The sequence below is a fragment of the Anser anser genome (assembly GCF_964211835.1).
Source record: "Anser anser genome assembly, chromosome: 4".
Classification (NCBI taxonomy): Eukaryota; Metazoa; Chordata; class Aves; order Anseriformes; family Anatidae; genus Anser; species Anser anser.
In genome coordinates, this window is record NC_139724.1 from 39,045,945 (window position 1) to 39,062,952 (window position 17,008).

A 17,008-nucleotide genomic window follows, 5' to 3' on the forward strand; every position below is an offset into this window, starting at 1 on the left:
TGTTTAGAATTAAACCAGTGAATTAATGACATGTTGACTCTGATATTTTTTCCACTCTTTAATATGTACAGACTTACTAACTTTCAGTATTCAACTCAAAGTTAAAATTGTGACATTATTTACAGCTGGAGGGATGTTAATATTCCCCAAAGAGTTTTGAAAGTACACTTTGCACTGTGTTGATGACACTTAACATGGATTTAAAAGAAATACATTCTTCCTAATCTCCTCAGGAGGGACTATATATCTTTCTCTATTCTTGAATAAAACTTTTTGCATGTTAGTTTGATTAAAATAGGAAGGTTAATTAAGGTAAAGTAGTGACTTTCAAAACGATTTCAATTAAAGATAAACAAAGATCACAATTTATTTTAATACTTTGATTGTCAGTGGTTATCACTGCATTTTTTTTATGACAGTCAATTATTGGTAGCAATCTTCCCTTGATGCTGAAGATGGTGTATAAAGTCCCTTGAGTATTTAAAACCAGAGAGCGCTCCCAGCACATAGCGGTGCCATGGAAACCAATATTTACTCTGATACAGAGAGATTAACCTGACATCTGGATTTGTCAGTATCTTCTCACTTGACATAAGGGAACATGCACTCATCATAGCATGACACTACAGTAAAAAAAAAAAGGGGGGGGGGAAGGGGAGGAATTTTGCATCATTAAATAGAAGCAGTGAAGAGCTGTTGCTAAACTTGCATGTACGTGATATTTAGTAGGACAGTATTTAGTACAGCTGTGGCTACGTGTTGTTGCTAGATGAATCCTTACAGTCAATATCTGAAGAGCATGCTTCTTCAGAGACCGACAATTGAATCCTCTTCTGTGTTTCTATCTTCTAAAAACACTGTGGGGAGCGCCTAGTTCTTGGTGAGATGGCTGGGAGAGGTGGTGGTCTCATCACCATGCACGCACATGAGGAAAGATATGCTAACACATTAAGACTATTTTGTTTGAATGGTTTACCCTTATGGCTAACCAATTGCTGTTCTGAGTAATGTATTTCTATGAATATGGAAAGCACAGCTAAAGATGAGATTTAAGTAGTCATAATTTCATGGAGGGAAAGAAGAACTTAAGTACATCCCTTGGGAGAGTCTTCATATGGATTATTGTTTTTATTGGTTTTTGAATATGGCTGTAGCTGGTGTAAATAGTACTCAGAAAAGGCATAGGTACACTCAAATACTTACTTAAAAGAACAGGAATAAAATTTCCTTTTGCATTGCATGTGATGATAGCAAAACTCAAATTTTGAAAGCTGCACCTCTTTTTTTTTTTTTTTTAAGTACTCACGGGAAAGTTACTCTGACAGAACAGGTCAAATACCTATTTTTGCATTGTTGCCTAGCTTATTGTAGATTTGCTGCAATAAATTGAGCATGCGGGTGGTAGTAAATATTAAAAAAAAATAGTGGTAGCTACATCTTTTTTTATTCAGAACAGAAGAAAACTACAACTTTTTATATTTGTATGTTTCTTTTTCATTAATAATATGTATCTGATTAGTTTAAGACAGTGACTGAAGGAAAAGTAGGTCAATGGTTGATAATAGTTCTTTATTTGATAATAGAATGAATACTTGAATGAATACCCAAACAATTTGGCATATCACAAAAGAGAAGGTAGTTAATTGTTCTTTGTATGTCCAGTGTAGGTTACAGACAATGAAGACAGATTGTAGGCTGAATTGCTCTCAGCACCAGGTGCAGGTTAGGTAAAATGAGAAGTTGGGGGGGGGGTAGGTTTTTTTTGCCTTTTTTTTTTTTTTAGATGTGCACAGCATTACATGGAGAAAGGCTTAAAACCTTACTTTAAGTGCTGATGTCTTTGCTATGGAATATTCTGGCAATTAGACCACTTCTTATCAGAATGAGGAGCAACACCCTGGTAGCTGCTTTCTTATAGTTAGTGATGTCCTAGCTCTTCTCATTTAAAACTTAGGGTAGCGGAAGTGCAATTTGGAATTTAAGACATATTGACCTTGACCAGTACCATAAAGCATAGTCTCTCATTTGTCTGCCTGTATAAGGAAAAAGTTCTGGTATGAACACTGAATTCTAATGCTTTCTAAAACTTTAAGCAAGGTAGATTCACTTCATATAGTAATTTACAACATTTGTTGTTGTGTTATAAAATACCTACTGAATTCATCTTCTTAGGTTATGATTTATGTGGAGGGTCTTCTGAAATCAGACACTAAATCAACGAGTGTCACTCAAATGATGGTCTCTTTTGTTAAAAACTTATGGCAGGTTTCCCAGATGACTGACATTTCAGAGATTCATGGCTTTGGGTGTTCTTAGAAGAACTTCAGGCATGAAATGAAATTTCATTTCTTGATTTTTGTTGTTGTATATAAAAGTGTATAATAAGTGTATGTTTTTAAATTTCAGAGCTTTCATGTTTTTGAAGTGTGTGTGTATGACATGGGGAAAAAAATCGAATCTCTATCTTCTATTAGCAGTGTGAAAATTAAGTGGCTTGATTTCAATGTGCATAAAATATCTACAGGCTTACTATATATCCATGTTCAAAACTGACTAAAGATAAGTAATAGCTTTTTTTTTTTTTTGACATAATAGGGAAGTAGGGATGCAATAGCAATGTTCCTGGAAGTCATCACTTTCACAGTGCATGTCTTTATCAAAGTTTCCTGTATTTAAAAGAGAATGAAAAAAGGGAGGGTAAGTGGCAGGAACTGTTGGGTAAATCATGACACCCTAAGTTTAAGATAGTCAGACTGAATTGCTTCTTTTAATTTAGCTGTTCACAAATTCTTTAAAACAGACCCTAGCTTTCTCTAAAACAATGCTTCATAACTAAAAAGATAATTATAAATCCTCTGTAAATGTCTTCCCAGCTTTGATAATTTTAAGCTTCTCAGCAAGAATTTACATATATTACCTAAATGACAATAAGAGTTGCAATAAATTAAAATTATATTTGCTGTCTGACTTCATGATCTTAGAGGTAAAAGATAAGTAGCATAGAACTTCATACAAATGCATCAGTTTGAACATCCATGGGCTTTCTTTCAGTTTCTTATGCATTGTATGAAGTGCAGTAGCTTTCAAGTACTCTGTTCCTTGAACTCATTAACTCCTCCATGTGATTAATTACGTATTTATCAAAATGACTACCCACCTGCTGTCTTTTGACATTGCTAAATGCATAGGTAGAGTTGTCTTTTTTTAATGTCTCTCTGTATATCCTCTGAAACATAGGGAGAAAAAAAAATCACAAGCTCTTAAATTTAGTGAGTCAGTGACAGCTGTTCTTGCTAAAATAGTGTTTTTGCAGCTCCCATGTGTGCAGTCTGGGATTAGGTGCAGGTCTCAAGGCTTCAGGGTTATTGAGATAGAACTCTAAGGAATAGAGAGCATAACAAAGCAAGTGTCAGGAAGACAACTCAACAAAATGGTTAATGAAAACCTTTTTCACAGAAGGCTAACAAGTGAAACACCTTGAATGCGATAGCACTAAGAAAAATGCCTTGGAGTAGAGTCTGTTGGCTTTGTTTTCCTCAGTCTGCTCAGTCACAAACTCTACACCATTTTCCAGAAGTGTGTTTGTAAGGATTGACTTGCTGTGCAGTCCTCAGTGATAGGTTCTTGCCTTGCAAATGAATGGAAGAACCGATTTCAATGTCTCCTATAAAATGTATGATACTATGCCATGCCAAGTCATCACTCTTTTGGAAGTATTTTCTTATGTGAGAAAGGTATTTTTTGAGTAAATTAGATATATGTGAATTTCTCAGTGGTGTAACAAGCCACCTGTTCTGAGAAACAGAAAGAGAAAACAGCAAATGTTTTCATGTGAGGGTACGTTAGCTGTTTATGTTTCTTGGTCTGTCTCTAGACTGACTTGCTAATGTTGAATATGGAGGTTTTGCCCAAAATCAGGTCGAGAGTGCAAATTCAGTCAATGAGTTCCCAGCAATACACATCCTTGCTTTTAGGAGAAGAGCATAAAATCATCATTTCCAAGCATCAGCATAAATTTGTCCTTTACCTGTTTTGTCTACCAATCTAATTTTTTTTCCCCAAGTTATACTTCGCTAGCTTTGAGGGGCGGGGGGGGGGGGGGGGGGGAGGGGGGGAGGTTCAAGGTTGTGTGCAAGTGACATTAATGCAGATCACTCGCAAGTATTTGGGACTCGGAATGCTTGTACCCTAATTTGATTTGAGAACACTTGAGAAATATTTTGAAGCTTATCTGACCATTTGCAATAAACTGCATTGTATGAATTTCTAATCAGTGGTTATTCTTGTTTTTAATACTGAAACATTGAAATAATATTATCATTGAATGAGAATATATTAGAAAATCATGGACACTTAAAATGTGGCCGAATCTGGTTCATGAATTGTTTGCTAAGCTTCAATCACCATTTCATTTCTCTTTCCCCCTTATTAATTCTTAATATCAGCATTTTTCCTAGCATACTGGTTTTGCCCTTAGAATAAATCAGGTAAAGTTCTCAATCAAGACAAAAGGAAGGTATTTGTGGCTACAAAGGTTTCTTGGCATGTTCCCCATGTAATTAGAACTGTTACTATCTTTCTTCTTAGTGACATAACTCTGTGGCAACCCTTTAAGTCAATTGATTAATTGTTGGCCAAAGGGAATAACATTCTGGCCGACAAAGCTTTTTCTATATGTGCTGCCTACGTGAGTGTGTGCTTATAGATGTCTTTTTGCTCAAGAAAGATTTTTGATGAACAATGAGAGAAAGTGTGAATGATGGTCCATGGTCTGTCAAAAACAGTTGATCAGGGTTCTGATTTCGTTACTTCAGAGGCAGCAAGATAGAAGAAGGACAAATACAATGTGTAGTATCCTATCCTGTCATAGAAAAAAGAAGTTCTGCCTAGCTATTTAGTTCTTTCAGACCACATCTCTGCAAAATGCTGAAATACTGAGCATTCTGAGTCACAATATACTACTAATATATTAATAATGTGATACTGCTGGAATAGGTCTGGAGTAAGTGGGCTAAAATGCTCATATTAGCAGTGGGAGAGGCAAATTTAAATTACAGGGGAAGAAGAGGAGTGGGTTTTGGATGTTTAAGGATGCTTTTTTAAACTGTAAGCTGCACATTTTTCAGTCAAATAAGCTAAACCATCTTCAGATATTTAGTTACAGGAAAAATAGCTTTAAAAAGAATTTAGTTAGATTTTTGCAACAGGTACTTTAACAAAAAAATAAACCACTTGATATGACCTCATTTGTTTTGGAAACAGGACGAATTCTTTTGGCAACAGAGTACATTAGAATAGTATTACTAGTTCATGTAATTCAGCCCAAAGTAGCAAGTTAGTGATAAGAATTGGCAGCACTGAGTTCTGGGTGTCAGCAGACTGATAATTCAGCATGATCTAGAAACACAAGAGGAAGGAAAAACAAAAACAAAACCAAAACTTTATTTCTTAGCTGAAGAGGATTCTATTTTAAATTGAAAACATGTTTTTACTTTCTGGACTTGGTCACCTAAGCTTTTTTAGGTAATTTCCCATGCTTGATTTAGCTGAGGACATAACTAGTTTGTGAAGTTGTCTTTTGTGATACTAATAACTGAAAATAACTTGCTTAGGCTCTCCAGATATATTGGAAGTATTTGGTAATCTGTGCAGGCTTGAAAGTTGACAGAGGACAATTTCTGTTCATGTGAGATTTATAGCATAGGACTATATGTGCTGTAATATCATTGTCGAGGGGAAGAAAAATGGTCCTATATTACTGATGTAGACATCTTGTGTTACATATCCAAGTATTGTACAGGTAATCTATTTTTGAAGAACAGTAAACTTATTTTGAATTTTCCTTTTGGATGAGAGTTGCAATATAGCCACTTCTACACAGACACCATTCTTTAGCCGTGAGGTTTTGTTAGTCTAGGCAAAATTAAAAAAAAAAAAAAAAAAGATGGCTTTGAAATTTTTCTCTTTAAAGTATCATGCTCTGTGAAAAATGTCACGAAGACTTTAAGATGGAAGAGAGACGGTAACAACTTTTGATAGGTAAATAATTTAATAATCTTCATTAGCAAATCCATTCAAAATTCAAATTTCATGGCAAAACTCAGTGAATCAAATGCTTTTGACTTGCAGAGAGTCATTTCTCAGACCTTCAGGCTGTGACCCCTAAAATCAGCCTTTCTACTTAGTAACTTAATTCTTGCAAGTAGGTATGGAATTCAAGTCATCAAACAATTCTAAGCATAGTGACTGCTGCAATGAAAATGCTTTTTTACAAAGAATAGATACAGTTTGTTTTTAGGATAAAAGCCTTTAAAAAGACATAGCTGGATATACGATATTGTGTTTACCTACAAATGCAGCATAAGTACAGTAAGTATGTCCAATTTCTTAGCTCTGCTACTTTTCCACAGATAACATCTTTCTGGGTCGAAAGAGTGACCTTACTCCTGAGCTTTTCTTTCTTTTTTTTTTCTATTTAACGGTTTCCTAAAATTGGTTCAAATTAGGGCGTTTTAAATTGACAGTCTCACTACTTCTCCCTGTTCCTTTCCATTCTTGTTTCAGAGTTGTCTGAGATTTGTCTAGAGAAATTCTATTATGGAATCTATAATAACAACCACTACATGAAACTCAGTTATGGTGCTTATTGCAATGAAGCAGTCCCTTTAAATATGTGTTCATATATGATGTCCATCATGTTTCATCATTTTTTAAAACCTCCATGATTTTTGCATCTGCTACAGGATAAGGCCAGGTAGTTTATAAGTTGTAAGGACCAACTCTGCAAGTGTAGAGAATCTTGTGACTTAGATTTTGTTTTACAGGAGTCTATAATGCAGTCCCTGAAGTTTCATATTTCTTGGGTATTGTGATATGTATTTCTTGAGAGCTCCCTGCTGATGATCAGGTTTTATACTCCAAAAATGTTTCAGACAAATACTACTTACATTCCCATTTGATTTGAATATATCAGGTTAGTCTTGAAGGGAAGTAGAAATGTGGAAAGGGAAAGCATCTCTGATTACAGTGATTGTGTGATGATCAGCCTTCTTTGGTAATGAAGTCAATAGGTGCAGTGGAACTTAAACATCAGGTATTTCTAAATGAGCTCATTTGTGTATTGGGCTCAGTAGATTAGGCTATTAAGCAACTTCTCTTGGTCTAATCTACTTTTTGCTTAGAGGTAGCATTGATACTGCAGTTTTGCAGAGCAGACAAGGTAGAGAATCAAGTTTCTTTTAAAAGAAATTAGTCAATGTCATAAATAGAGCATTAAACAAGAAGAATTCCTTGGCGTAACTTGCCTAGTTTATTCACCTTTGTACAAATTGATGGCTATAGAATATTCTCCTAGAAGCTTTCCAGTTGCAGGTTACTTAAAAAAAAAAAAAAAAAAGAAGAAGAAAAAAGCATACACAACAACTTAGTCTGGCACCTGAAACTCTTTCATGAACTGCAATTTGTGCAAACTTGTAGGTCCCTATTTTAAAATACTTACATAACTTAACTTTAACATTGGGTTAATCTCGTATGGCAGACTACTACTTTGGTAGTCCTTTGGTAGGGCTGCTCAAATTATACACATGTATATACTTAAATACACTTGCACAAAGCAGTAAAGTGCAGTATTGATTCACAGTGGATCTAACTAACTGGATCTTAGCAGCATAGTCATTATTAACAGTGGAAGAACAAATCTGTGAAACCTGGCAAATGCAGTATTATTTATGAAATATCTCATTTGTGTAAATTCTTGTTAACTATGACCGATGAATCTAAAAAGGAAAATGAAGTCTGAAAGATGAAGGATTTTTGGTTCCATTGGAATAATAAATTAAATGACTACTTAAGTGTTTACCTTGCACACACTTAACAAGCAAAAATGATGAATAATTCACAGAGGGTGGTGACAACTTTAGTGTTCTATAAATGGCTATAAAACATTGTCTTCAGTAAAGCCTGCCTATTGTGTGAAGGTCATCTCAGATGTATTTAAATGCTCTTGATGTTTTTACGGGAAACACTTATATTAGCAAAATATAGTTTTTAAATTATTGATCTTACAGGTTGGAAAATATTAATAAATGTCAATATGAATTGCAATGTGATTCCCAATATGGAATTTTAAAGGGAAAGTGCAAATATTTTTTCTATTAAAGCTGAATGAAGTTAGCCTTCTCACCTGCTCAATACTTAGCTGAGACAAATTCATTTCCTTCAAACACATGACATTTACCTGGTCATAGTGAACTCTGAATTCTACTGCTAGTTTTGAGGATTTTTGCCTTGAAAGACTGGGATGAAATGCCTTCTGAAAAGTTATTTTAAATTAACTTATGAAGTGGCTAAACTTGAACTCTAGAACCCTAGGACTTCAAGATATTCCTAATATGCCAGGTGGGAGAGTACTGCCTAGAGTACTGTATGAGAAATGAATGTTGTTGCTGTACCATCAATTCTAAGTAATGCTGCTACTGTATCATAGTATATATTTCTTAGAATTTCTGTAGCCTAGTGGCTCTGAATGAACTATTGCAATTCAGATCATATACTAAAGTGCATATTTTTTTTGTAAATACTTCCTTGTAATTATTGCATGTAAGTTGTTTAGACTGAGCTTGTGAAGCAGTGTAAAAAGCATTACTGAATGTTTCAATATGCAAAATGTCAGCCTCAAAGCTGACCAAGGCTCCATCATGCTTGATCATTGGAAATTTTCTGAAAAATTGTGGGGCAAAGCTGTAACTTCTGAAGACTGCTATGGCTTCGTAAAAGAAAGGATTTGAAATGTAATAGAGCCAGAATTTCCAGAATGGTGGGCACAGCGCCTTTGAAAAGGGTAGGTGGGTGGTGGGAGAGGACGAAAAAAAGGTATGCGTGCTCTTTAAGGATTTGATATATCATCCAGTACTGCATATAAAATGAAAGTACAGAAAAGCTTTAGGAAAGGGGTCCAGAAATGTGGGTAATAACCAGGAAAGTACTTTCACGTGGACTCTGAAGAGTACTCTGTAAAACTGAAGACATGGAATTTTGTTTTTCTAGACAGTTCATCACGTTTTGTGCCTTGCAAAGTCTTAGATGGCTCTGTGCTTGATTGTGTTTCTGATCAGAAACATGAAACCAGATTTCCTCATGATATAAATAATGCTATGGGCCGGCTTTCAACAATATTGTGATTCACTAATCTGGTTTTCCTTTTAAGATAAGGATCAGGGCTTTGTTTCTTACTCTGAGAAAAGGTTTGCAACAGATCAGAGGCAGGAGTCATATATTTTGGCTATATTAAACAAATGAGATATTGAAGTATTTGAATATGGTAGTAATTTAAATACAAGTAACTGAAAAACGTCTGCTCTGAAGGGTTCACTCAAACAACGTATGATTAGAAATACAAGTATCTGCTTGACTAGCAGTGGAGAAATTCTGTGCTTATAGCCCATTAAAATACATATTGTGTATTTCTTACACTCAGACACTTCCTTTTCTTGTTGAGTGTGTTATGGATTATGCTGTTGTGATCATTTATCAATTCTCAATAAAAGGGATTAATCCACATCATAGTATGAAGTGAGGGAACAGTGAGAATGGTGAGGTTCTTCCAAGAAAATGGAAAGACGAAACAATTTTGTTTTCTTACCCTTGAAAAAGAAAAAGTTATGTTCTGAGCAATTTGTCACTGAAAAACAATACTTGTGCACAACCTTTAATAAAAGGCACTATGCTCTTTTTGACAGAGGTAGACTGTGTTGCTCTTAGCCTAAGTCCCCTTTATTACTGATTTCATGGCAAACCTTTTTTGAAGACTTTGCAATGTCCCTTATTTGTGAAAGCGTTCATTTGAATATAGTGATTATTTAGTTAAAATTAAAAATCACACGGAGCCAAGAAAATTAAAGTAAAATGCTCCTAATATTTAGTTTTCTTATACTGGTTTGCAGAGATTTTTATTTAATAATTCATTCATTGGAGAGTAATTTGACTTTATTAAAGGACAGAACTCCTGAAGAAAGGGGAACGGTGGCATAGTGTAATATGAATTACATAGTTATTCTGAATATTGCTTTAAAAACAAAATAAAACACTAAGCACCTATGGACTGAAACAATAAGTGCTGGATAAGAAAACAGTGTGTATAGAACCTTGAGTTTTATTTAGACATATTCGGGGCTATAAGTGCCTTTTGCTTCTTATTTAAACATCTATTCTGCATATGTATGAAAAAAATCTGAACTCTGGCTTCAGAAATATATAAGTCATGAACCCGACTCATGAAGTCTTGCTTCTTGGATGGAAAGAGGTGAGGAAGAAAAAGTTAAGCTTTAGTCTGTCTTAAATTTTTATCTGTAGTTCCAGTAAGTACTGCAAATTCTTATGTAACTTATGCAAATGTGGTATTCTGGATCTCCTACCCGTAACTAGGAAACTACTTGGAATAATTTCTTGTTGATATTTAGCTTGGGCAAGATCTTTCCGTGGATAAGAGTGATAATCCACAAGAACTCCTAGTGACTGGCAAATGCCAGACAAACATACAAGTATTTCCAGCGTCTCAAATGTGCACCTATCAGTGGCAAGTGAGAAACTCTCTCTAACCCAGTTCCTGTAATTCTAGACATGTCACTTCTGGAGTGTCACTTCAACTTAGTTATAGTTCCTTGTCAAAGTCAGGCCATTGTGAGTTTACTTCAATTGCCATAACCTGGAGCATGGTACCTGGTTGCTTGTGTTTTCCTTTGATTTACTAACAATTATTCCGTGCTAAAACATGGCATTATGGGAGATTTATTACCTTGCTGCTATGTTACTGAAATGGGTACTTTAGTAGCTATTTTTTATTTTTATCTTGTTTCTTAAATAGTGAAGGGAAAAAAAAAAAAAGCTTGTTTTCTGAGATCCTTCAAAATTATATTAGATATGAGTACTCATTTATCAATGTTCTGATTTCCTACTGTATTTTAAATCTAATTATAGTATTTTGTTTTGAATTGAGATGCTCTTACACAGAAAACCTTTGCTCTTTCCCATAAATGCTGTGCATTTTAGCTATGTTGTAGCTTTCTTTTTTTGTATAGAACACCACTCCACCACTTCTGTTTCAACTTTTTACTTTTACAAGCATTAAAGATGTGCACACTGCACTTAGTTACAATTGAAATTTCTTTTTAGATATAAAGCACGATCAGTCTGCAACATTTAAAAAGTGAGTGTAGAACAGAAAATAAAGGAAGACTGTCAGCAAATGTATTATGTCCTGTGAATGAGCTGCAGCTGTTTGTTTTTCAGTCTTTATGGATGGATACTTTGTCCTATCAAAACTTGATTATATTTAATTTACATTAATAATAGGATTTATTAAATTTCAGTAAACTCTTGGAATATAAGCTGTAGAATGGCATTCAAGATCAATTCCTCACTAAGCATAATTGGATTTCTCAAGTTGAATGTACCTTCTTCGAAGTCCAAACTTCCTAATCTTAGGTTCTACCTAAAGATTTGCAGCAGAGAAACTGATGGGATTTTTATGTTCCAGGGTACACAGATCAGTTTTTTTCACTATGATACTAAGCTGGTGTTACAAAAAGAAATTTATAATTTGATGATGTATTAGTTCCTTCTGACTAATCTACTTCTTCCTGCATGATTGAAAATGGTTGTTGGCAATTCTTCCTGTTCTAGTCAATATTTTTACCAATCACTGACTGGAGCAACACAGAAGTTTTGCTTATGTTGTTCTAATGCAGGAGAAGCTTTATAAGAGGCTACTTTAAAGGATTTCTGTTAGAGGATGTTAAACTATAAAGTGTAAGAGTTCTGATTTAGTCCTAATTACCATGTACTGCTATTGGGACATATATGGATCTTTTCTCTTACCTTACCCTCTGGCTTTGTTTTGTGTATCCATCTGCTGAAGTAGGATGGTACACTGAATAAGCTAAGTTCTTATTGGAGACTCTTGATATTTACTTGGTGAGAAATTGTGTGTAGCTTGCTTGTTTGTTTGTTTTTAAATAGATTCTATGATTCTAAATGGGACAGCACAGGAGCCTGCAAAAATGCAAGCAAATTATTTTCATTTTGCTCTGAAGTCATTTATTTGATGGAAAGAAGACTAAATGCTTCCACAATATCTTCATTCCTAAGTAGCTTCACAATTCAGAGAGCATAATAACATCTGTGTTTCATTTGGGAGTTATGTCCAATGATAATTTTCCTCCTGTTTCATATATGTCTTCATTGACAACTGTGCTGCATAGATTTCTGCAGGATGTTTGTATACCTTTTTCATCACCAAATCACTGGTGTAAGTAAAGATACAGTAATGCTTTCTTTGAAGCATTGTTTCTGACTAGAAAATGTTAAAATTTGATATCATATGTTGGCAGATGAATGTAAACTCTAGACCATCTGGAGTGCTTTCTTTTTGTAAGTTTTTTTTTCCAATAAAAGGATTTTAAGTTTTCAGCAATTTCAGACAAACTTACTTTGTCTTGTAGGAAATTCTTACATATGACAAATGCAATAACCAAAATTCTAACTTTATAATAAATGTTCTTGAGTTCTAAGCATTGTTGTGCTTTCTTCAGTTTGTTGCAGCTTTCAGATTTTCAAATTGTATATGAACGATGTAATCTAGGGAGAAGTTATTAAAAAATATATTTTTGTTTTAAAGCTCAATGGAAAATCTGAATGTATGGTTTGTGCATCAGATTTATTTCACTATGTGAATAAGTAGAATCCAGTGATTCTCTAAGAATATTTCAATGAGACTGAGACTGAATTCCTGCAAGTTACTAAGTATCTGTATAAGAATTCCTCAATTTTTCTCCATTCCAACTCTCACCGATGCAATTTGGTACTTTTCATGGTACCGTGGTACATGGGCTCTAATGTAAAAATAGACCTGAAAAGCATTAGTAAGCCTGAGAAGCTGGTACCACTGATTGGGACTATATTTCTGTATTGTGGACTTCATTCTAAGATGCATCTTAAAGTAATATAAAGAATACATCTGTTTTCCTGATAATTAGTGAATACTTGGTTTGTGTTATCTCTGCTTAAAAGTATATAATCTATACTTTTAACAAAATTTGTTGCAGCTTTTGTGGTAAGAGCAGGAAGCTAAAAGAACTTTCTCTTCAGGAAACCTGGAATACCATCTAAAAACAAAACAAAACAAAAAAAAAAAAAACAACCAAATGAAAACAAACAACAACAACAACAAAAAACCGCTATGGTTTAGATAACACCTGTAGTTTCATGAAGGCCACATGTTGCTACAGGAATTAGTACAAATACTGCACAACCTGTGAGCAAGATCCATGTTTAAGTCCACAAATAGAGATGGATGTACCTGGCAATTGCTAAAGCATACTAGAAATGCTATGCCTCAAATTCTTATTTGAAGGTGTATGTAGAATTTGTGCTCTAGAAATAATAGGCAGCTAAAACTTAAACGGCTGTTAATTAAATATAATTATACTCTGAGACTATAAGCCCTATAAGGACTGAAGTATAGCACAGAAAGTATATTAGGAGGGAGGGAAACATTTGTGTTGGTAGGGATTTGGAGAAGTACTCAGTTTTGCGCTTTCATATAATCCAAATACAAAACTCTTCACAGAATGAGTAATCTATTTTTTTAACCTTACTGGTATCTTGTGGATATTTTGTGCAGTAAGGAGATACTTCTACTCTGGTTTTATAGTGTGTATTACTAGAAGGCTCTGTTTTAATTTAGTTCTAGACCTTGATCTAGACTTACAATTTACTTTTCTAACCCTTGAATGTTCCATTCTTCTCTGCAGTCTGACTTTTATTGTACCTTTATTTGGAGGAATAATCATATATGAATTTACATGTCAATAAAATAGAAATTTTATTTATGAATTACATGATCTGTACTATACTTTTTTTTTTCTTTCTCCTTATATGTCCTGTGTTTTCTACCTCAATCTCTTTCTAGGGTAATAGAAGAAAGTGATGTTTGAGGTTACTTTGTTCTTATTTGGACTGTTAATAATGGTCACAAATTCAGATTTACCATGCTGTCAGCCTACACAGTGGGTAGTTCATGAATAAGGAGAAAGTTTGCAATTTTTTGTTTGCGTATTTCTTTCTTCTCTTTCTTCTGTATCTTGGGATCCTTTTCATCCATGTGTGACATCACGTCCCTCTTTGTGAAATCTGATTTATTTCCATAGTTGTTAGTTGCTTTGTGCATTGTGTTATATCCATGTCTCCAACAGCATGCGGGATTCAGTTTTTCACCACACTTTTTGAGCATTTTTTCTTAGTATTCTGTATAGGGAGTGTATTTGCATGTTGTCAGAAATACCTGTAGACTGTGGTGAATTCTCCTTCACAGTTAGTAGAATGATAATTTTGGGGAATTTATAATCAGTTTTCTCAATATTTTGACAGGAGAATCAGTGATCTGTTAAACCAAATAAGCATGCTGAGAGAAAATGTTGGTAATGGGTCTAAAAACGAGGGGGGGGGGGCAGCATTATTTTGTACTAATTTATATTCCAAAATGAAACTTGGATATTACCCAAGCATTTAAAATTATTTTTATTCCTTCACATATCTCTATACTGGCTGACACAATAACACGACATTTGTGGTCAGCCTCTTCTTTACCATCTGGATAACTCACTGTTGTTTACAGACCTTGCCACCTCTTTAGTTCACACATAAATGTGAAACCAAGTCTTAAACAAGATATGTTCCAATGCAGAGCCCTGAGGCAACTTCACCTCTCTGTTCTTATAAATTCTACCAATTTACTAGATACAGTTGTCAGACTTCATGGACCTTAATTTCTGAAATCCAGTGCTTTCAATGCAATATTTTCTACCTGATACCAAGGTAGTTTAAAGCAAGCCATTTCAGTACAGTTAGCAACTTCAGCAAATATCAGAAAAAGACAAGTAACACATGCCCAGAATCCTTCTTCTTGAGAGATTAGTAGCAACTATTTCTACCCATAATCTTCATTGGTACTAGTAATATAAATAGCTGCATTGTGTGTCTTTCATGAGATTAAAACACAACTAACACTTTCTGATAAGTTACAATTAAAGGAAATTGAAAGAAAAATTAATCAGTCAATTTCTTCCTACTTCCAGATGACTACAAAAAGGACACTCTATTGAAAAGACATTGGTTTCATCAACTTATTTGTTGTTGCTGAGAGTTTTCTTATCACAGTAAATCTTACAGAAATTGATCGCTATTTTTATAAGATTCCATCCTTCTGCAGTACCTTGTTGTCTTAAGATTTAGCATATTATTTAGCATTAATATGTTTTTATGCACAGGTTTTCTTTTTTCCTGAAGTGTAATTACAAGCTGTCATTCAATTTATTTTTTTTACCTTAATGTAAAGCTTAAGTAAACACTTTTCAGAAGGCTTCCTCATAAGTTAAGATTTATCTAGCTGACTTCAATGAGTTAATTAAAAAAAAAAAAAACTATCTTAACTTCATATAGCACAATAAAGTGGTCTTAAATGGAAAGGCATTATTAAATTTCCTTATATTAATGATGTAGCTGTATTATTAATGGCTTAAATGGAATATGCATGTGCTATATATATAGTATAAAATGCACTTTTTTTATATGTTCTGTGCCCTTCATTAATAGTTGCCTTAATGGAAATGGCGTTTCCGTACAAATGCAGGACACTTCTCTGCATAGAATTGAGGCAACTTTTCTCTGTAGGCTTAATTTAAAATCTGATCCACTTAAATTTTACATTTTTAAAGTAACTCTTTGCACTTTTTTCCCCCAAACAACCCCTTGAGTTTGAGAAGCTTTATATGGTTTTCCTTTCTTTAGCCTGATCACATTCTGTACCCAAATTTAACTTAAATTAAAAGCAGGATTTTTTTTATCAGTCTTCATATATATATTTTTTAAAGTGTGGATAGATATCATGTGCCAAACTTGGTACAAAGTGTGTAACAAGGAGATTTGAATGGCTTTTTTTATAAAGAGGAAGATTTTGAAACACTCCTTCTCCTATTACATTGCTGTTTGCCAAAGTTTAATTTTAATTGGAATGAAACTTGTTTTGTTATATCAGAAGTTTCTTACACATTTTTTTCTTCATATTAAGTTATTAGGAGATATTACATTGAATCTTTACAGTTATCTGTTGTATTTTTAGGGAGTTCCAAGTCATCAGAATACCTAGTAGCTGCAAGCCTTACACTTACTACTTTTCCTTCACCCTTATTAATTGGATAAATCTTTGAGTTTCTGTTGTATTTCTAATTGCATAGAATGTTCTTTAGCGCACTCATTTGAAGGTTTCAACTGCAAAGTGTCGTTTAGTGAAAAGCAAAATAAGAAACAGCAGTGAAAAGCTGTAACAAAACGGACTGGGAATAGACCTTCTTTATAAGATACCTTCAATGTAGAGTGTATTTCAGCCATGCATATCTCAGAAAATACAGCTAAAATCAGACAATATGCAGTACTTTACAGTTAATTCAGTATGATCTGATCTCTCATTTCCACTGACTCACTAGTACCTTATTTAGAAGAGGACTGATTAAAAGTATTAGTTCATAATTAATCTGTGCTGATCTTGGAGTGTTTGGTTTGAGCACCAAAGGCAGTGGTTTGAGGCAGTACAATTCTGGCACTCTGGGTTCTATTTATGGGGTGTAACTATAGTACAAAGTAGGGGTAGATTGCTGTGTCGAAAGAAAAAATAAATATTTAAGAGGTTATTGTATTAATTTTGCTTTAACTTTTTAAAGTAACCGTTTGTGAGGATCATCTTGAAATTTCTATGTGGATTTAGAGAATGAAGCTGGCAAAGGGTAATCACTGTAACATTAACTCATTCAATGACTGTAAGAGGTTCCAAATTTTCCTCAAAGCAGCAGCTAAATATGATTTGCTGCAATCTTTGTAAAGAGAATGAATCAACACCTGTAAAAGCGTTTGAAAGAAGCCTTTTAGCTACACCAGAACTGTTAACAGTCTCTTGCAA

At 34.1% G+C, this 17,008-nt stretch overlaps 1 protein-coding gene across 18 annotated transcripts in view; it reads left to right on the forward strand.

Annotated features, from left to right (window-relative positions):
• Positions 1–17,008, forward strand: part of LOC310898586 (uncharacterized protein) — a 301,122-nt gene that overhangs the window by 119,039 nt on the left and 165,075 nt on the right. Inside the window, exon 7 of one of the 18 annotated variants that reach the window (XR_014583462.1) lies at positions 12,016–12,611. The exons of the other annotated variants lie outside the window; for them this stretch is intronic. The gene's annotated coding sequence lies outside the window, so the exon portion shown is untranslated. Of the gene's footprint in view, positions 1–12,015; positions 12,612–17,008 lie in introns of those variants that run through there. 18 annotated transcript variants of the gene reach the window in all.